Raw genomic sequence first — 21613 nt, forward strand, 5'->3', positions numbered from 1 at the left:
CAGGCCCACCTCTTCTCTGAGAAGAAAACAACACAATGAAAATGTAAAGCGTCACATAAATCTATGAGGATGGTAATTTAATTTAATTTCCTGCTGGCTGCTTTCTTTTTCCACAGTGTAATATCTGGAGTTGGTTCTCCAGGAGTAGGGGGAAAAGGCTGAGGGGGAACTTTTGCCTGGATACTATTTTCTACAGAAAATGAGATCTCATTAACTTATTGATTAATTGTGTAATGTGGTCTTTTGGTTGTTTTTTCACTTGTTTCCCATGTGAGTCTCAAGGCAGCTTTCCAGCCTCACTTCTGCAGTGGAAAGGAAGACTGGGATACAGTTGCAGGAACCTGTGGTGTGAATGTGAATGAGGATGTGAGGTGTTTTATGACTCTATATGTATGTATGTGAGCTTGGGCCTGTAAATATATATACATATTAGCATAATTGCACACATGTATGCCAATCATTTACATGTTTAGGCCTCATAATCATAATCATATCTTGTATGTGTAAAATGTAGTGGATCCCGAGCCAGCATTTTCATGTTGCTGTGTTGTGTTAATGTTTACTGCACCTCCCTAGAACAGATGGATAGATGTTGAGCTAATTACTAGCAGAGTCTTGGGGAGTCAGCCATGGGGGCGGAAGGCCTGCTGAGTGGGTGGTGGAGCGCCTTCCTGCCCCTCCCTCCACCAGTATCTTTCTCTTTCATACACACAAATACATCAGCATACAAAGCCATTCATGCAAATAAAAATGAAAACAGTCGTGCACACACATCCACACACAATCACAATCAAACGCAACAAAAAGTTGTGGTGCCAACACTCACAGACACATTCTCACACACACACACACACACACACACACACACACACACACACACGCATATGCGATATGCAAGACATCGCCATCGCAACCAGAGGATAAAGGTGCTGTTGTAGCCAGGCAACAGGTTTCTTTGGCACCCACGCACTTAGAAGCAGCCAGTGCTCCTACGATCTCTTAGTGACTGCCTACCTCGTCCTGAAGTCATACACCCTGTACTACTCAAAAAGACAAGGAAGGAGAGAAAGGGAGAGATGCACTAATGGAGCTGAAGACACAGAGTTAGTGGAGATGGATACAATGACCTTCTACTCCTGGCTGTAATGTGAGGCAGTGAATGTGTATGTTGAGCTGCAGTGGAGATATAACTAACTGAAGTCCTCAAGTACAAAGCGCATATATTGGTGGAAGTGAGTGTGAGTGGACAAGTAATGTGTCCACAGCCTTGTTAAGTCTCTGTGACCCTTCTGCCACAAATCTGCCACTCTTTTGGAACAACTCCATGTAGCTACTACTCCGACAGCCCAGTGTAGCTCATTAAGAGATAGAGAGAGGAAGGGAAAGAGACAAGAGTAAGAGAGAGAAAAAGACAGAGAGACACAGACAGAAAGAAGAATGAGGGAGACGGTTCCTATATTGTCAGGCAGGCAGCTCTGCTCCATGGTTGTACTGTACTTTAGTAGGCCTCGCTTTCACAACCCGTGCACAGGAGTGATAAGAACACCATTAACATGAAAGGATCTTAATTGAGAGGGGATGCTTCATGGAATGTGGATGAGCCGAGAAGTGCAGGGGGGAACCTTGTTCCTCCCTGATAAAATAACCCACATGGAGGATTGGGGGCTTCAAAGCCTGTCATACTGAAGGAAAGAAGAGAAAAGACAGGGGGCTCAGGTATGGAAAGAACCCCCCTTTTTCCACTTTTACTCTGTGGAGGAAATGGGGAAAAAAAGCAAATAAGGAGAGGGATGAGAAAGTTCTTCAGGGGGAATTGAACTAGCTGGCTACAGGGATATCCATTTCAATGCAAAATATTATGAAAGCAGAAACAGTCAATTGTTTTGTCACAAACATTCAGCATCAAGGCATAAATATAGAGGGAAGGTGTGTGTGATGAAGTATTTGTGTTTGTTGATGTATCTGTACCTTTATATTTTTACGTCTGCCTACATTAAATTATAAATAGCGTGTGAATGAGTGTCTAGAGGCAGATTTCTGTATGTTGGCTGGTGTACGTACATCAGTATGCATGCAGAATGAATGCAATGAGCTGTGAGTGTGAGTCTGAGAGCATCTGCTATTTTGACTGCATATTCATGCTGCCTTGTGTGCAAGGTGAATGAGAATTTGTGGTGTGAATCTTTGCATATGTCTGTGCAGTTTGACATGTCGTGTCTGTTTCATGTCGTGCGCTGTGGTCCAGTGTATGGGCTTATTAAGGCCCCGCTCTCACGGCTGTGTGGAGGCAGTTGCCCTGGCAGTGGCATGGTGATGGATGGCATTGGGTGCCAGTCATTAGGCAGCCTCCTGGCCTCTGGCATTGAGGTTGCACTTTTAAACACCACCCTCCCCCGCCTGTCCCCAAACACCACTGCTCATTTCAAGGTCAACTGCCTCTGTGGTGCTGTAAGTTCACCTCCATGAGGCACAAGACTTCTTCTTTTTGTTTGGAACCTTTATCGCTCAGTGCCAACGGGTGTGTTTTGGAATGTGGGGGTGGCTGGCTTGTGCCTTGCCTCGTGCAGACACAGAGACACATGTGCAGCACATGAGCACACACGCACGCACGCACGCACGCACACACGCGCGCGCGCACACACACACACACACAATGAGGTAAACAAAACCCCACGTCAAACCTTCCCAAAAAGGCAGCAAACAGCCTGAAGCTCCTGTCTAGGTAGCAGAGCAATCCGTGATCTGAACCCACTTTCCCCTCCTCTCACTCTGGGTCCTCTATGACACACTCTTTGTCTAAATGTTCCCAGTTTAGAATACAGACGCCCTAATTGGGGTGTCTGGAGTCAACGCTCAACTTAACTGCTACAGTTCACCCTCTACTGCACCCGGCTCAACACCAACTACAACACTGCCTCAGCGCCAAGCTAAAATGATGCCCAGGGTGGGTAGCAATCCAGGGGTAAGAGCCAGTTTATAGAGAGTTTCTTAATGTGAATTGCCTGGTTTGCCTCTGTCCAAGGACTGTGAGAGAGATGGCAGAGCAGTATGCACAGTGGGAGATCCTGATTTAGGGAGGATTCATACTCCACCTCTTTACCTCCACTACCTTGTGTACTGGCTGCAAGATATGAAAGGCAGAACTTGGAACTTTTGAGGAACAGGAAGAGGCCAGCATGTTTGAGCGTGTTTCAGAGGAAGCCAGGGGCTGAGGCCTGTGATGTTTAATTCAGTAGCACATAATCACTCCGATGGAGTTGAGAGCGGGGCTTTAAATAACTCAGCTTAGAGGGGCAGAACTGCTCTACTCTGGGTGGGGAATGCAAGTCTGTATGTAGGAGTGTGTGTGTCTGTGCACGTCTGTGTGCCGTTGTGCAGATATGTGAGTGCATTTTGCATTTCTACATGTCTGCGAATGAGTACGCAAGAGAGTGCTTCTCTATTTTTGTGTGTAGCTCCTCCCTGCTTTGAAATATTTTATTTGTGCACTGCGCCACACTAAAAGGTGGAGTGTGTTTGTTGCTGTGCCAAGTGTGTGCATGCATTACAATAAAAGTGCAAAAGGGCAGTATTCGGAGCCTGAATATGGAGGAGCATTCTGGATGCCAAGCAGGCAGGCATTAAGTCAGGCAGTAAGCTGGGCAGTGAGGCATTGAAGCCCCTTTAGCTGCCATGACTCAACTCACAGTTTACAGTCTACTTGTTCTTCCTTGGGCCTTTCCAAAGCACACTACACTCTCCATTAGCTGTAGTGATCCCAAGTGAGGCCACAGTGCCCAAGGGCAAGCTGAGAAAGGGCTATCAGGAACACGTCCGGCTGCCATAATGGCCTTGGCTGAGCCCATGGCACTGATCCTAATATTCATTGGCCATCCAGGTGACAGAGAATCACATTGGAATAAAAGGAGGGAGAGGAAGTTGGTGAGGCCTCTCCGACACAGGGAAGATTCACTGTGTGCGCTCTCTTCATGGCTCTTTTCGTTTGTTTCCACCTCACAATAACCTTTCAACCTCTGGCTTTCTCTAAGTCTTTTCCACTTGCTTGCTCTCTCATTTTCATCTGTTCCTCCTAGGGCATAGTGCAATTCATTTGGAGGACGAAAATGCAGCTAATGGCATCTCTCTCTCCTCCCTTTCTTCTGTTCTCACTCCCTTTCATATCAGTGCTGAGTCTGATTTGTTTGTGTGCATCGGCTTTCTCCTCGTGCCAGTCGACACGCATGCTATTTATGTGCCTCTGCCCGTGTCTGTGAGCAAATCAGGACTTCACAGGAGCAGCCAGGGGAGAGAGATGTGCTGGTGCATTTCTAAACAGGGAGTCACTGGGAGGACTGATGTGTGTCCAGCAGCAAGACAGTCCAACCTGGCCACTATCTGCCTCTGCAACGGCCCACTGAACAACAATAGATAACACTGGTTGTCAGCATCAACAACAACAGCCTTTGAGGTTGTAACAGAAAGCAGACCCACTCAAGCACAAATGAGGGCCATTACATGCACTTACATGCAGATGTGCACACACACATACCTAGACTTTTACACAGTGGCAGAACAAGTATTCTGATCCTTTACTTAATTAAAAGTGCTAATATCACATTGTGAAAATTCTGCACAGGTAAAGAATCATGCAATCAAAATATGTATTCAAAGGTCAAGTGAGTAGAAATTTGAGTGATTTAGGAGGATCTAAATTTTAAATTGTAATTTAATAGTCATAGTTATGTTATCATTAGTGTATAATCACTTGAAAATATGAATAATTATGCTTTTTCGTTACCTTAGAATGTGCTTTATATTATACTGTGTCCCCTCCATGGAGTGTTTCAAGGAACTCAGGATGAACATTGTTTTAGGGCGGTGAGGTCCAACATTAAGGTACATCACTTAATGTGACTGAGTGTGGAAAGTAGCTATAATCCCCCGAACAAAAAAGCCCACAACAGACAAACAGCTCTAATAGGGCATTTTAGAGCATTTTTAATGGCCACTTTATTGGAGGGTGAGATGAAACAAATTCAGCCAACTGCAATCTCAAATTAAACCTCTAGATATCACTATATGCACTAAATCTTGGAGAAGAAACCTGACTGTATTATCAACACTATGTACCTGTAGTCATTGTGCAGCAAAATTGTCCCTGTGTGTGTTTCACAATTCTATGATTCTGCAATAATAACACTGCTGCAATGTGTATGTTGTATTTTACTGCTGCATCACATTGCACAAAATAATAATATTTGTTGGATTTCTATCCTGTGAATAGCACATATCTCTAAAAAGTCAACTTTTGTGTGAGCTCAGAAAAACAGTCCTGCTTGTAGCTTTGTGACAATGCATTTTCCAGTTAATCCAAGGGGTTTTTAAAGAATTTATTCAGCTTTAGAAGGAGTATAATTTTCTAAACCCATAAAAGAACATTTAATCCTTCATTTTATCACAAACAGTCAAAGTCAACACATTTGAAGATACATGTTTTTACTGAAAAACTGCAAACTGAAAAGTAAGTGATGCAGCCACACATTTAATAAAATAAAAAGTGCAATATTTCCTTCTGAGATGTAGTAGAGTAGAAATTTAAAGGGAATGAAAATATAAGTTCTATCAATGTGTGGGCACAGTATTTGAGTAAATGTACTTAATTACATTTCACTACCTTTACACACAATGACTATGGCAATGGCCACAGGACAGCTAAGCCTGTATGCTCTGTCAAACATGGTGAGGGGCTCATTATTATTACTGGGCCTGATACTGGAGCAGCCCCAGAGCTCAGCTTGGCAAGACCTCTCTCTGGAGACACACACTAGCCTTTACACACACACACACACACACACACACACACACACACACACACACACACACACACACACACACACACACACAAATACACACCATACAAATGGATAATCAAACGTCTGCCCCTGGGAAAAAAAATGCTCAAATGGTTTCCTAGCAACCAATGGTGTGCATTGGGTGTGCATGAAAAATGGAAAATAAAGACAGTGTGTGAGTGTGTGGTTGGTTGTGTGTGAGACAGAATGAAAGAATGAGTTGGAGATAAACAGTGCATATTAGAGAGAGATAGAGGGGTTTATGGGGTGAAGTACAGAGTGGTCAGAGATAAGAAGTCGTGAATGGGAAATGAAAAGGTAATGAAGAGAGAAAGAGAAAAGGCGCCATCAGAAGTCTGCCGATCTGATCGACAAACAGAAGCATTTCCCCTGCCTCTCTACAGGGGCAGTGTTGACTGCAAGTTGAGCCACAGATCAAGTCTACAGACGGTTAAGGTCATGGGAATTGACTGTCAAATCGCAGCCCAGAGAGGGATCATCATGGGAATAAATCAGTATTTTACATACTGTTACAAATAAGTAGCACTACCACAGGGTACGGACTAAAGCATAGGGTTTAGAAAATGGTCTGAAAAACAGCACTGTGTATCAACCAAAGCTTAAATGCAAAACATGGTAGTTTATACACAGGGGGTAGTGCTACACCAATGTCACACAATCAGATGAGAATAGCGATTTGTAAAATTGCTGCAGAACACTATACAGTCAACTAAATCTCCAGTCACTAAAGAGATTTGTGATCATTGCTGAACATTATAACTAAAACACAGCAAGTCGTCTTTAAAAATGATTCAACTAAAAGGCAGAGTTATAGTTTTATTTGTTTATCTATGTGCAAGTGTGTGAAATACGAAGGGCAAAGCTGCGTGTAATAGTGTGCGTGTGTGTTTCCGTAAGATACTGCTGTGTGCAATTGTGTGTGTGCATGTTTGGTACATCTGTCTGTAAAAATGTGTGTGTGAGGAAGTGAAGAGCAGACTATCTTCATCCCACAGCTGCCACAAAGAAGCTTCCCAAAACAAGCGCAGGGCCGTGACAGAGACAGAGCGACCGCAGCCTTCTGGTGGTGTAATAGGAAATTAATTGAGACCATCAATATGGTATTAATCATTAAAGCACAGGTGCTGAGGTGGCACTTTGCTGACTGCTCTACTGTTGGCAGCACTCACATACACAGTAAAGTTTGACCTGCTGTTTAGCAAAAATGTAGGTGGTACAAAAAGAGAGGAGAGGCAAAGGGAAATGAGAAACAGGAACATTAGCATTCTACATTTAAACAGATAGTGGGCACTTTTTACACAGCAATTCAAGGGATTCTGGATTTGCTGAAAAAAGTGTTCATCACTCTGGTTGCGACTAAGCAAGGGGATGTAAATTGAATCGGAGTTGGTAATCTGAAAGACCTTAAAATCAGAAAATGCCAGGTAAATTTGTGAAAACATACATCAACTCACTTGGAAGCCATGTTTCTTCTAACACCTAATTCTTCGTGAGGCAAAGCACATTGAGGACCGGAGTGCTGGTGTTAATCAGCCTTAGGAGAGCCAAATTGCTGCAACTACATTAAGCCGTTAAGCACACCACGTCTCCAAATTGTTGAAGGTGTCTCGCTGAGATGAATGCTTCTTCTTATGAATAATACATCACAAACCCACAGACAAGACCTGACACACACTTTATATTTGTGTGCATGTGGATGCACACACACACGAGACACACTTCCCACTGTGAGTGTCTCTTGCTGAGACATGATGACAGCTGTGCAGGATGATGGTTTGTAGTAAGTCGCAGGGTTCAACAGGGTGATGAGCCCAACAAAGGCTTTAGAATGAGTAAACTGCACCACCAACTAGCCTCCACAAGCACTTTGCACCAATCCTTCACTATTCAATGTCTGTCAGTGTCAAAGTTGAGCCTATGAATTGTTTATGATTCAGGAGCTGTAGATAAGATGGAGATTGATCTGGATCGAAAGGCAAATAAGATTGCCAAAACTCAGAGTCAGCTGAAAAGCAGGCAGAGGGTGCAGAGAGGGGAGAGGAAAAAGAGTGTAAGAGAAGAAAATGCATTAACACAGGTCTAGCCTTGAGAGAGCACAGAGTAATGAGTACTTCCCCTACACACACTGAAAACTGGGGGGGGAATATGGACATACCATCATGACCAGCTGATTGATTCAGAGTGCGAGTGTGTGTGTCTGTGCTTGATTCATGGTTGTCATGCTTGAAGTGTGCAGTTCTTGACTACTGACACCACCATTGTTTTGTGATGTGTTTGAAAAAGCTTGGCACGTCATATGATACTAATAAAAAGCAGCAGGTCCATTCAGGTTATTTGAAGGCTGAGATTTAAAATTTATAGGTTTAGATACGGAGGAGATAGGGGAAGGTAAACATGAAAATTTCATGTGAAAGCACATCACGTGGACATACACGAACACTAAACCCTAGTACTGTGCAAAGACTTTGACTACAGGAGGAAATATCAGGCCCTGACTCTCTTTAACACCCAGGCACCGGCCTATCAGCTTCCATTTACGACGTGAAGCACTGGAACAAAATGAGAAATGATGTCATCAAATAGAGCATTTTTCAAAGGCCAGAGGAATGTGTGCGTGCATGCATCAATATGTGTGTATTTGTATGCTTGCATATGGGACGAATGGAAGGATAAGACCCTTTGATGTATCTCCCGATGGCCTTGGCCAGCTTGCAGGAGAGGAACAGAGCAGAGGCCACCAGAGAGATGGTGCCTGAGCCCTGGGGCCTGTTCTCTCCCTCCCTTTTCAGCCTGCCTTCCCCTCCCTCCTCTGATCAATACTAGGTCCTAATCACACAGGACAGCATGGTAGTCCTCTCTTTCTCTCATCTCCTCTCTCACTTTTTCTTGTGATGCCTTTATAGCCTCTGCTTCTATCATACCAACTATTGCTAGGTATAAGTATCCTACATTTGTGTGTCCTATGTATGTGCATGTGGCCATATATATTCATGTACATCTTGCTTGACATTCTTCCCCTGTTCCTATGCATATTTGAGAAAGGGAGACAGTTTGAGGAACTGTAAACACGTGAACAGGCTTACACAAGGCTGTAAAAAATGTGTGAATGTGTCTGTGTACAACAAGATAAGAGAATATCCTTGAAAAAGCAACACTAACATAAACCCCAGTGAATTATGAGCAGCGTGCATAAACTTGAATAATAACACATCCCCTCATTTCAGTGGCTTTATCCCAGTTATCTAATTGCCCATGTCTTATTTTTTCTTTAATAAACTAATGAATGTGGCATGGCTGAGGTCTGGAATCATATAGGCAGCAATAAGTAGCACTGCTTTAAATCCCAAACTGCATCAGAACAGCTGAATAATTTGTAGGAGAAATAATTACGGGGCAGAAGAGCAGGCATCAATCCTAGAACACCGACAGTGCCCTCGCTGGAAACTACCTCACCCATAAGCCAAGGCTCCATTAGGTATTGTCTAGGGCCTACAGGCTAATTTGTTTGCATCAATAATACATTCAAAGGATTTATCTAACTTGCAAATGAGTGTTCATTTACTGGTCCAAGAAGCAGAGAGGAGAGCAGGCAGCAGGAGAGAAGGTGTGAAAGGCTGAAACAGCTGGTTGGGACTATCTGGGACATAGTTAACTCTTTGCTGTATGGCAAAGCGGAGGTCCACATCCACTAGTTAGTCTGTAGTATTCATGAATTGTTGGTTTTGACATGCTTGGATAACTGCCAGTGTTTATGTAGGGCAGAGACAGGCCAAGGTGCTGGTGACCAATTCTTGGAAAGGCATCAAAACTGAAACAGAGAGCCCCCCTCGCAGCCACAATATATTACCTTCTGTAGCGAATATTCTCTGATCATATGCCAGATGACAAAATGACAAAGAGGAGAGTATGTGTGTGTGTGTCTGTGTGTGTCTGTCAGAAGTTGAGAATATGGCACTAGTGAGACATAGTGGGCTGTCCTTGGGGGACACTGGGATCCCCACGGTCTTTGATCTCTGCGCTATGCTACCTCCCACAGGTGATATCAGGACGCTTAAAAGGAGAGGAAAGAAAGGTGGGGAAATGATGAGGGTTTTTTTGAGAGGGAGCGAGAACGACAGAGAGAGAGAGGGATGGGAGAGGAGGAAGGAAGCTGGCCATGCACATATGCTGCCTCTCTGTGCCAAGCCCCACTGGCTCAGGCAGCCCACGCATACGCTGCACTGCTGCTGCTGTTGCCACTCCAGCCCTAACCAACACCAACATCACGGCACTACTTAGTCAAACAAAGCTGGAGAGATGGATCTGGAAAGAAATGGGGTCTCCCCAGTCTCAGCACTGCCAGGGTAGGGCTTCTTGGCTTGAATAACACAGCCTGATTGCACACACATACACACACACACGTACACAGAGCGGTGGCTTTCAGCTGTTCAGATAGCAGCCTCTTGAATATCTGACAATTCTGTGGACCACTATACTACACTATATGATTAACTGTGAAAACAATTCCACTCTTGTGATGTTTATTTAGGCTAGTGACTCCACTCTGATTAATTACTTGTAAAAGCTGTAAAAATATGCATCTGACTATGCCAAGCTTTAAAACTGAGCAACTGAGTAATATATAAAAATATTTTCTCAAATAAAAAAAGCATAATTATGATCTTTCTAAGGTTCAAAATACATATGTTGAGAAAAACAACAAGATACAAAGAGCCTAAAAAAACCCTCAGATGAGTATAACAAATGGTAGAAAGGAAAGTTAGAGGGTGGAAGAGTGGGAAGACTGAAAGCTGCATTAAATTATCCTCTTGAAGACGAGGAAATTCTGTGAGTGTACTTGCATGTATCAGACGAAAAGAATAGTTTTATTTTGCACCGTTTAAAATACTGCATACCTAAAGGTATCATTAAATCTAAAAGGTTCAATTCAATGTTTAAACATTTTATAAGCACAAGTCTTAAAATGCACCAAAAGGTCACAGGATAATATTTTTATACAATACATAATACGATTATCAAGTCACTTCATTTATATATGAAATATTTTGTGTAATGAGGCTTTTACACTACTTAAGCTGCTGCAGTGCTGCTAGGGGTTTTTACAGAAATGTTTGAAGTAATGACTGACCATGTATTTGATTTTACCATGTAGTAAAGAGGAAGAGGGTGGGAGGCAGGACAAGAGAGGAGATGGAGAATGGGATCAGAGGCACTGTGGAACAGTGCTGAACACAGCTCCCCACTGGGACTCAAACAAAGGGCAAAAAAGCACAAATCAACAACAGTTCAAATTACTTGCACAGAGACACACAAGAAAAGATGGCATACATGCACTGGGACACTTCCAAATCCGAACATACCCACACTTGTAATAGACCCATACAAGGATGCAGACACAAAAACATCCAGACGCCCAGATATATAATAACAAATGCTTGTATAACACAGAAATCAAATTCAGGGTTCATCTTGCAATCTGAGCCTCGCAAACTCAATTCCCCTCTGCTGTCTAGCCGCATCACATTCCATGCCTTTTCCATGTGAACAAATGGGGTCAGTATCGTCACATAAACATCATCCTCTGCTCTGCCCCCCCCTTTCCCCTTTCTCAGTGAATGGATGCTGAGCGCTGGTGCATATCTACGCAGGGATGGCAAGGGCACCGAGGAGAGAAAATCAATACTATATCTCACCACTAAGCACAATCCCAACCAAAAGCAGCTGGAGTTTGCAGGTTGCTCCATAAACTGGACGGCTTCATCTGGCTGGCCGCTGTGTCGGTGGATTGCTACAGTAATGCACTACAGCACAATGGCCTAGGTTAGAGCCTGCCAGACACAGACGTACACACAAGCACACACAGACACAGAGACAAACATAGGCTGGGGAATAGCAACAGCACAGAGAAAAACTCTCATGAGGCAGGAACAGGGTTGACAAACACACTCTCCCCTCCTTCACAAGCAAGGGAAAACACCCCTGGACCATTTAGCCCACCCCTTCTATGCACTCACACACTTGCACACACACACACACACACACACACACACACACACACACCAAAACATATATACACACCCACAGACAAACACAGGATAGGGCTCTGAAATACACCTGATCTAAAAATAGCGGGCGGGAAGTGGAAAATGGGACTGAGGCTATTATTATTGCGCACACGTCCTGCCTGGTCCCACCAAGGAAAGGGAAGAGACTAATGATTTTCCTGGTGCAAGCAATTAAAAAACTATTTGTCACCTGCCAGGCTGCATATGACGTTAGGGGCCTTGGCAGAGAGAGCACTGTAGTCTAACTCCACATATACACACACTCTGTATATACACAAAGCGGGGTGCACCAGTGCAGACTGCGGTCCACAGGCACAAATGGTGCATGAGAAACGGGTAAAACTGAAGGGTCACAGGAGGGAAGGAGGCAGTGGGAAATTCAGGTAAGAAAGCAGGATATGGGACTTTGAAGAGAGGTACAGAGTTGGGTAAACGACTGATTTATCTGGACAGGTTAATACCAGGCCAGACAGCACCTCAGACAGCACACCGCCATCAGGAAGTCATGTAATATTTAGAATGTAGCCAATGAAAGTCATTCTCCTGCTGCTGGGCTCTTGGCTAAAATAGAAATGTATATTCCCAGCCTGTACCCCACTCTCCCTTACCCCTAAGAGCACATGAGGAGATAGTGCGTCCAATTCGTTGTCGTCTATATCACTGGCTCTGTCTGTCTCCCCTCCCTCTCTCATGGGCTGCCTGCCCTGGAGAACACTCTGAAAACGTGCAGGTTTATAGAAAAGTTAATTTAAACTGAATGGCTGCATTCCCTGCTGCATTTGTTTAAATGGTTTAAAGAATTTTAGCATACAAGCAACAAGAAAAAAAAATCCCATTTCATTGCAAATCAGCATTTTAATATAATTTAATGATTCCCTATTTCTGCTTTGTTACAGTTCCTCTGTTCTTTATTACCAGGTAAAGTAAACATTGGAAAAACTACAGGGAGAGCAGGTGCAGCCCTTTAAAATCTGGGGTATCTCAGGGGGTCAGTGGGAAAGCCAAGGCCTCTGTGCTATTTCCTGTGGGGTAAAAGAGGAGACAAGGCTATTGCTCTGTTAATCTGTGAGGGTTCGTATCGGCCACACAGACTTAGTAAAACATGAAGGCATCATCTGCCTCCCTTTTGAAGGGGCAATGGCACTCTGGGGCAACGGGAGGCAACCTATACATATAAGAAGGTGCAGTAAATAATGTTAAGACAAGTGTTATGCCTCCCTTGCATTACCCAGCTCTACCAGACCCAGCTTTGAGCACACACTCGGCTGCAGTAATTTACGAGGCAGCTCGTTAACGTCAGGTGATTTGCACTGCTCGTTTGCTCCCGCTCATCTCTACCAAATGATATCATCTTCTGCCTCTAATCTTCTAATCCCCCATTCTCACAGCATCTCCACCCCTCCCTCCTGTTTCCTTTCCTTCTGCCATTCCTCCCCTTCTACCCTTCCACATTTTGCCTTCTCTCGTCTCCTCCTCCTCCTCCCATTCCCCATGTCTTTTCAGGTTTGCGTGGGTGAGTTCAGAGATGGGGAGCAGACACAGATAGGAGCAGAGCCATCCCACTGAAGAGTGTGTGTGTGCGTGTGTGTTCGATATGACATCTATCCAGATCAAAAAAGACTAAAAGAAGTCTGGTTTGACTCTGAAGGCTTTATGTGCCCTTGTAGTTACTTTTCCACTGCCCCCTACTGCGATAGAATGAGAGCAAGCCAAAAAAAAAAAAAAAAAAAAAAAAGAAGAAGAAGAAGAAAAAGATTCTCTCCTAAAACTTGCGGGGGGGGGGGGCTCAGCAATCCTGGTGAGACACAGTTGCAGAGAGAAATAAAGACTGAACATTGGGATGGAGAGCGAGGGTCAACAAAAAAACATAGGCGAGTAAAGAAAAAAAAGATTCTTTAAAAAAACATACAGAAATATCAAAACAATTGTTACTGACAATTATTCATACAAATTGTTTTATTTTTATCTGTGATAAAATACACTTGAGGCTACCTCAATTTGAAGTAGAATCGATTCCCCAACATTTGGCTCAATGCTTTTATCTTTTGTCTTACATGTTTTCTACAAATGGTCTTTAGCATCTTCATTTCTAACCCGCAGAGAAATCAGTGTGTTTCAGACCAGACACAGCTAACACCCTTAGATAGACAGATTTTCACAATGAGAAGTGCCAATTAGAGAAATTTCAATCAGAGCTGTTGGTTTGTATGTTGATGAGGCGTCGCTGGTTAAAGGGGAATTCAGATCAATATCTGAATACAGAATGAATGACTGTGACTTTATAATACTACCACTTCCATCCTGATTCCCTTTTCCCTTCCCCTGTTCCCCCTTTTTCTAACTCTATCCTTTTCTTCGTCATCTCATCTTTCCCTCCATGACATGTCCAAGTGATCGTGTCGGGATGTCAGCCCTCATCCACAGCTAATTGGGGCTCAGAGGAGTAATCAGGGCGGTACAAATCGGACAGTTCTGGTCATTAGCTGTGACCAGTGTTCTCTGGGAAGCTGAGAGATGCAAGCACACTGCTGCCATCGTGTCTGTGCCTACATAGTAACACTGGCAGACCTGTGTTTTGACGTGGGTAGGGACACAAAAATTGGCACAGTAAAGATCAGAGACAAAATGTGGGGCTATTGATCTCTTTCTAACACAGAGAAAAGAAGTAAACACAAATAAGGCAGCCTATTGACACGATGCACTGGGATTTGTATATTGTATGACATGGGAATCTCTTTCACCATAAGAATACTGAGAGAGTAAGAACAACAAAGAAAGTAATATCAAAGCAGGATTGTGGTTTTTGCAATATTTTTCAACCATCTTACATTGTTAGACCTCCTTTAATCTCAAAGCTCGCATTGCATTGCTTGCACAGAGGAATTTAGATGTTTCCAGCTGTGGTTTCTAAGCCAGGTCTGGCTCTGTGCACTTATGAGCTAGCCAGTAAAATAGACAACAAAAACAGCCGAATATCATGCAAAATACTGGTGTCAATAACAATCTTGGAAGTCACAAAATGTAAACCTATTGATAAATGCTCCTTCTGAAAACAGGTTGCATGACTCCGAAGTGAGATGAATGTCAATTTGCCGTACTGGCAGAGCCTTAACCTTTCAGGATAACTGAATTATTTAAGCACCACATACCTGTTGTGGGCCTCTGTTTCTCTGCCTGGGCTCAGACTGGTTAGGAGGCTGCATGAGTCTATTGCCACGCACGCCTCTTTGGCCGCAGAGTGAAAATGGCAAGACAAATGCAGCGGGGGATTTGTGATAATTGGCCGTGCTGGTGGGCTAGGCGACGGGCCTAGAGAAAAGGTCGCAGGCACTGAGGAACAGATCAGTCTGCCAAGAGGAGAGGAGGCTCAGTGTGCCTCTGGGGTTTAGCTCAACTTCTCTCTGTGCGTATGGTAAAAGACTGATCCAGCAGGGGCCATTAATTAAGCACCAAAGTAACCTTCGATTTGTTTGGAGGTCACAAGCCCCTGTGTCACTGTTTTGGGCACAGACCAACTCAAAACAAACTCCAAATTTTCTCCATGGGAGAGACAGTGTAGTAAAAAAACATCAGAGTACTTTAACATAGTGAGAGCAGGAAGGGAAACATATTCAAATGTTTGAGTGGGGAGAAATGGGTTAATGTCAGATGTGTCTGTGTGACTGCACACAAGGAGAAGAAGTGAATGAGATGAGGGAAGCCACAGGGACATGGCTCACACCCCAACATGCTTGTGAAGCAGCTGTTCTCCTCATGGCAGAGAGAACGGGGGCCTGCCAACAGCAGCATGCTGCCGAGAGCACCGTGGTCTCCCATCACAGAGCAGAAACTGGGCGGCTTGATACATTTACACAAACACAGACAGATGAGCACACACACACACACACACACACACACACACACACACACACACACACACACACACACTTGCAGGCAGACACACCCTCATGCTCGAAACACTGCCACCGGTTCTCCTGCCAGTCAGTGTCAGGGTTTGGAGTTGAACGATAATGTCAGGTGAAGGAGTCAAATTTATGTACTGCAAATCTGATCTTATACTCTGTAGAGGTGCATTTCCATTTGATACAAACAACAGCCTGCATAGCTAAAGGCAATTATATTTCTACTGCCTCCGTTTGCCCTGAGGTTGTAGACAGCCAGTCAAAACCTTGCCAGGTTTTCCTGCCTCTCTACCCTCTCAGTGAAATCAACAGAATGGTGCCCAGGCTCATCCATGATTTATCTCAGTGAAATATTCATTATGTAGCCTTGCATAGTCTGGACGTATCTGATGTGAATCTGGACCTGACAGCTCTGCTCCGTCATCACACATCACCTTGGCCACTCTGAATCCGGCACCTGTCTCCCAGTGCTCAGCACAGAGGTAACTAAACTGATCCGAATGAATAGAGGACTCTGGTAGATATAAAGAATCCATCTGTCTGCCTTTAGCCTGCAGGCATGTCCGCTCTGGGTCTGTAGCTACTGTATCCTGCAAGCACACAGACCTATGACGGATCTCCACAGCAAAGGTGCTACTCAACTTTTCCTATTCAATTAGCTCGAGAGAGAAAGAAAGAGAGAGAGACAGGCCTCTGCTCTTACTTGTACTGAGGCACGAGGCATGATGAATACATGTGTTTGGCCCTACACAAGACCTGCTGACAGCACTGGCCAGGTGTATTGATCTTCAGAGACTGTTGCGCTTGTTATGAGAGGTGAATGGCATGGGAGTTCAAAAGCTCTGGGTGGTTTTTGGTGTATCGACACCATGAGAGAAAAGAAAAACAGTGAAAAAGGTCTGGTGTGGTAAGCATAGAGCTGAACATGCTTCAGCACCTTGGACAGCACCTCAGAGCCAATGCTGCTCAGGGTCCTCTTTAATCACAGAGTTATCACTCAGCCTGTCCAATTAAGTAACCTTTGAATTATTCCATAAATTAAAATTACTGAAAAACTGTCTAATAGTGCTGGAATGATCACAGGGACAACAGTGACAACTCATTTTCCAACATAACACTAATTCAAGTGGTTCCAAAGTCATTATACTCTGAAGGACTAATGTAATAAGAAAAAATGTAAGTGCGGTGAATGGTGATATTAATAATTTATTCACGGGAGACAGAGACTAGAGCACAGTGGCCTAAGCTGTGGAAGGTAAGAGGGAGAAAGTGATAGCTGTGAAGAAACAAGGTCGTCAGCATTCCCTCCTGCCTTAGTAGTCATTTCATTATCTCATCCCTGTCTCCTCCCCTTTAAAGTAGGAAAAGCGAGTGAGGCTATTGACCCCTCTCTGTGTTCGTGGCAGGCAGCAGGACAAATGAAGTTTCCCCTCAGACCCCCTCCGTATTAATATCATAATTATCCCCACCTCTGTGCCCCCGCTGGCCAGAGCAAACTCCACTATCTGATTTGATGGAGAGGCACAAGCAGGGAATTACATTCGATTAGCACTAAACAAGAGAAGGGGACATGGAGCGATAGAATCAATCAGTGCCACCAGGACGGGAGAGATCCTTTGTGTCAATGAGTGTGTGTCTGCCTGTGTGTCATTTTAAGACTGTGTAGTAATCAGTGTTTGGGAGATTACTTTTGAAACTAATAGAGAGGTGAAGTCCGGCCCTCTCTGCTGTGCCTTATGGGATTTCTGAAAAAATGTGAATGTCAGTGGCGAGAGAATTTTTGATCCTGTTTGAATTGTGCCATCAACTATACATACATACATGTAAAATTAAAGTATTATTTTACAAGTCAAGAAAGTCACATTTTGTCGTAAAGATTGTAAAGTAACAACTAGTTTAGTGTGTAACAGCTCAGTGGACTACATTTGTCATTGCCAACACCAAAACAGCCTCACCACATTTAACCTTGATTTTTAAGAATGAGATGGAAAACTAATAAAAGAGGTGAAAATCATCACAAATCTGGTCATGGTGAAGCTGCAGAAACATGTTCAGCAACTTCAAACAGACAGTGGAGAGGGAAAGTTACAATAAAGTCACATTTGCAATGAGTAGGTGTACAGTTTTTCAAATGTCAGTCTGCTATATTAACAGTTTTACAACTCTCACTTTCTTGACTTATACAATTATTTTTTAAACTGACAAACAGCCTATGAGTAAATGAGTAAAAATGACTTGTTTCTCAACACTGACTGTAATACAGTTTTTTTTTTTTTTTTTCCAAAAATGATGTTCAATAGCGCATGAGGATGGAATAGAACTGGTAACAACACTGTTTAATTTAAGTCAGCACTATAATAATTGTAGATCACTAGCATTCTTATGCAATGATATGATATCCTGCTTTGGTGTGGTTAGCTGTTATATTTTAAATTCAATGTTTTTTTTTTTTTTTTTTTTTTACAAAACATTCAGTAAGTAAGCCCTTTTTAATCAGTAACATTTTCACTAGTAACTGTAATTTACGTTCCTAATTTTCTCAGTATCTGTTAAATAATTACAAAGTCAGTTGTCATTTTATAACTGTTTCGTTAAGCTCATACTTTCGGAGATTCATGCAGGCACACTGCTGTAACTGACAGCAGGAGAAAATAAATATCATCATGAAGATTAGGACAGCTTCTGGACTACTTCTGTGTTTTTGATCTTCTTTGGTGACGCATATTTTTTACCAAATCCACTGAAATGGGAACTTTTTTTGAGTGACAAACCACACAGTCTGCTCTGGGCAGCTCCCTGCCTCAGCTGCAATTTAGGATTCATTGTTTGCAACCCCAGATAACTGCGGTGGTACTTTTCTTCAGTCTCAGCCATTTGCAGGGATGGGCCAGACATTTTAAAGTGGTCTAATGCCATAGAGAGGAGGCAATGATGTGGCAGGGCTGAAGAGACTGAGAGTGAGAGGTGAAAAGAACAAAAGAAAATGAATGAAGTGAGAAAAGACCCCCCCCCCCCCTTACAGGTCTTCATTTCTGTCCCCTGTCTCATTACCGAGGCTTTGACTCAATAAGGAGTGGATAAAGAGTGGATAAAGAAGCACACAGCCACAGACTAAAGCCCCCTTCCCTAAAACACCTTTCACCAACCTCACTTTCTGACTTTGTCTTTTCCCTCTCTCTCTTTTCTTTGCTTGCGTACACTGCCTGACACATCTCCAAAAAATACACACATATACACACTGTCCCTCTTCTCCCTATTCACTCATTCTAGGTTATATTTTTTGACTTCAAATCTTCAAATCTATCTTTCTCTCTACCTCTCCCTTCAGTTTTTTTCAGCCTAACTTTTTAAAAGTTGTGTCCATCTCCCTCTCTCTCTTTCATTCACATCCTGACTCTCCCCTCTCTGTCCTCTGTGTTCCCTCCCTGTCAGTGCTGTGTAATAGGAGTTATTTTCATCCCTGTCTCTCTGTGACTGTGGCCACTGGATGGCTGAATATTTACATTTTTCACTCACTTGTGACCTTTCCCTGTTGCCGCTCTGGGAGCTCCAGTCTCCTTGCTGCTCTGCTGTTGACAGACTACTGCCTGCAAATCTCATATGGACACAGCAAATGGTACATGGGGAGTGAGGGACAGAGGGTTCAGAGACTGAAGCGAGGTGGAAAAATATGGAGGGAGTAAAGGAGAGAGGAAGAAAGAATGTGAAAAAGACAATTGAAAGCAGGACAGAGCTTCAGTTATCTGTCTGAAATTGGCTTGGAAATGCCAAAGTGCTGAAGGTGTATCTGCAGAGATATGGACTCTGTGTTGTAATCTTTTACCTCTGATGTCACTGTGATTGTGGTTTCCTGTCAGCACAGATGGTCTGCAATAAACTGCCTCAAAAGAGATGTAAATCTGGGCTTCCAGGAATGCACAGCCAAAAAAAAAAAACCTCAGTTGTAAATAAATATTTTTTGTTGGCTGGAAAAGGGTACTCTTTTTTGAATGAGAGTATGTGTTAACTGCACACCACCTCCTTGTGAGTCATGTAAGGCGATCTGCTGAGCAGTATGAGAGCAGAAGAGCTAAGGGCCAAGGATTCACTAACCAGTTGTTCTTGGCTGATACTCTGCAGTAACAGGAAAGAAAAGTTAAGTCAGTGAACTCCTCAAAGTTTGATGAGTGCTTATGTGTGTATTCTGAAACCAGCAGAGAGAAGGAAGGTGAAAACGAAGGCTGTATTTCTAAAAAGTGCGTGACCCAGCATGACCTCCCCTAAGCTCACTCCGTTATTCGCCTTTTGTGCAGTGTCTACACGTGCCTCAGAATGTCAACTCTGCATGCATCCTTGTCTTTATGTATGTGTGACAGATGTGGCTTAGATGTGACTCTTCTTGGAAGACAGGTTATATCTTATCCCATAGAATTTTAAAGAGCCTAATGTGGCCACACTATGACTCCAAAAAAAAAAAAAAAGAATAAAAAAGGAAGAAGTGGTTCAGACAAACACAGTTCAACAGAGCATTCAACCTGAACTCTGAAGAACACCACTTTAATGCATGCCAGTATTCTATGGATCATTTAGTATTGTTCAGTATTACTTATGCCTTCATTTTTTAATGCTTCTGACAATATGGGTGAAGCCGCAAAAAATAGGAAAAGACATGCTTTTATTTTTTTTGTGTTGTTACTACTGCCTGCAACACAAACAGAACCAACTAACAGAGATAGTGGAATAAAGACTTGTTTTTTGAAAGCCTTTTACATGCTTTGGGAACACTAATTATTTTGATTAGTATTTAAGCATTGGTGAGGCCAGTTTTTCCTCTTTGTCTTTTCCCAAATGGTCTGCTCCACTGTTCTGCTAACAGGCATTTCAATAGGGTTTGGTTTGATTATGAGTGGATTTGTCTTCTGGGTATATTCAGTGCAACAGGGCCAGCATGACTCCACATTTCTTCTCTTTAGGATTCACAAATGATAATAATTAGAGAAGGGGCTTTCTTTGGCATATTTTGAATTAAACAGAATCTGTGTATCTATGCGTGTATAGGTACGTGTATGCAGGCAATTAGATGGCAATAGATATATAGATAGAGCAACAAGAAACAAAAAGAGAAAAGAGAAAGAGAATGAACTGAGAGAGTTCTGTTCTGACATAGAATTAATATAAATCATTTTCAATATATTATTTTTATTTGAAGTTACAATTTTTTTACTTGTATATTATTAAACAGAAACGGATTATAGAATTTGTCTTTCAAAGGACTACTTTATGCTCTTATACTCAGTACATTTAGGTTGAATCAGTAGTTTTTACACCAGGCAGACAGACAGATAGATAGATGGATGGTTAGATTCATAGCTTGATAGACAGAAAGCTAGACAGACAGACAGATGGGCAAAAATAGCAGCAGGTCCATCTCTGCTCACCCAAACTCTCTGTTTCTGTGTTTTATGTTCCCTTAAAATTGTGTGAGTGTAGAGATGTACATATACGGCACCTAGCAACAATAATAGCTGCCATGCTAAACGAGAATGATAAGATGTATTGGGGAGGTGATCAAAGGACTACTATTTACAACCACTCTCAGCCTGCGGACTTGATGACCCACTGTAAGCACACTATACTGTACAGGGAACCTCTTCCATCATGCTTTTACTGCCCATCACTGCAGCTGTTAGACAGGGGAGATGGCAAAGCTTTTAGCAGACTGAGATACCGTCCTCATGCCGGACGCCGTGTATGGGCAATGCCATCAGAAAAGTGAATGACTGAGAAAGATAAGGGAAATGGAAGCTGGGGAGAG

At 43.1% G+C, this 21613-nt stretch overlaps 1 protein-coding gene across 1 annotated transcript in view; it reads right to left on the reverse strand.

Annotated features, from left to right (window-relative positions):
• The window catches only part of camta1a (calmodulin binding transcription activator 1a), a 272063-nt gene that overhangs the window by 40177 nt on the left and 210273 nt on the right, over positions 1–21613 (reverse strand). The window lies entirely within an intron of this gene.

This window comes from Sphaeramia orbicularis, chromosome 7 (assembly GCF_902148855.1).
Source record: "Sphaeramia orbicularis chromosome 7, fSphaOr1.1, whole genome shotgun sequence".
Lineage (NCBI taxonomy): Eukaryota > Metazoa > Chordata > Actinopteri > Kurtiformes > Apogonidae > Sphaeramia > Sphaeramia orbicularis.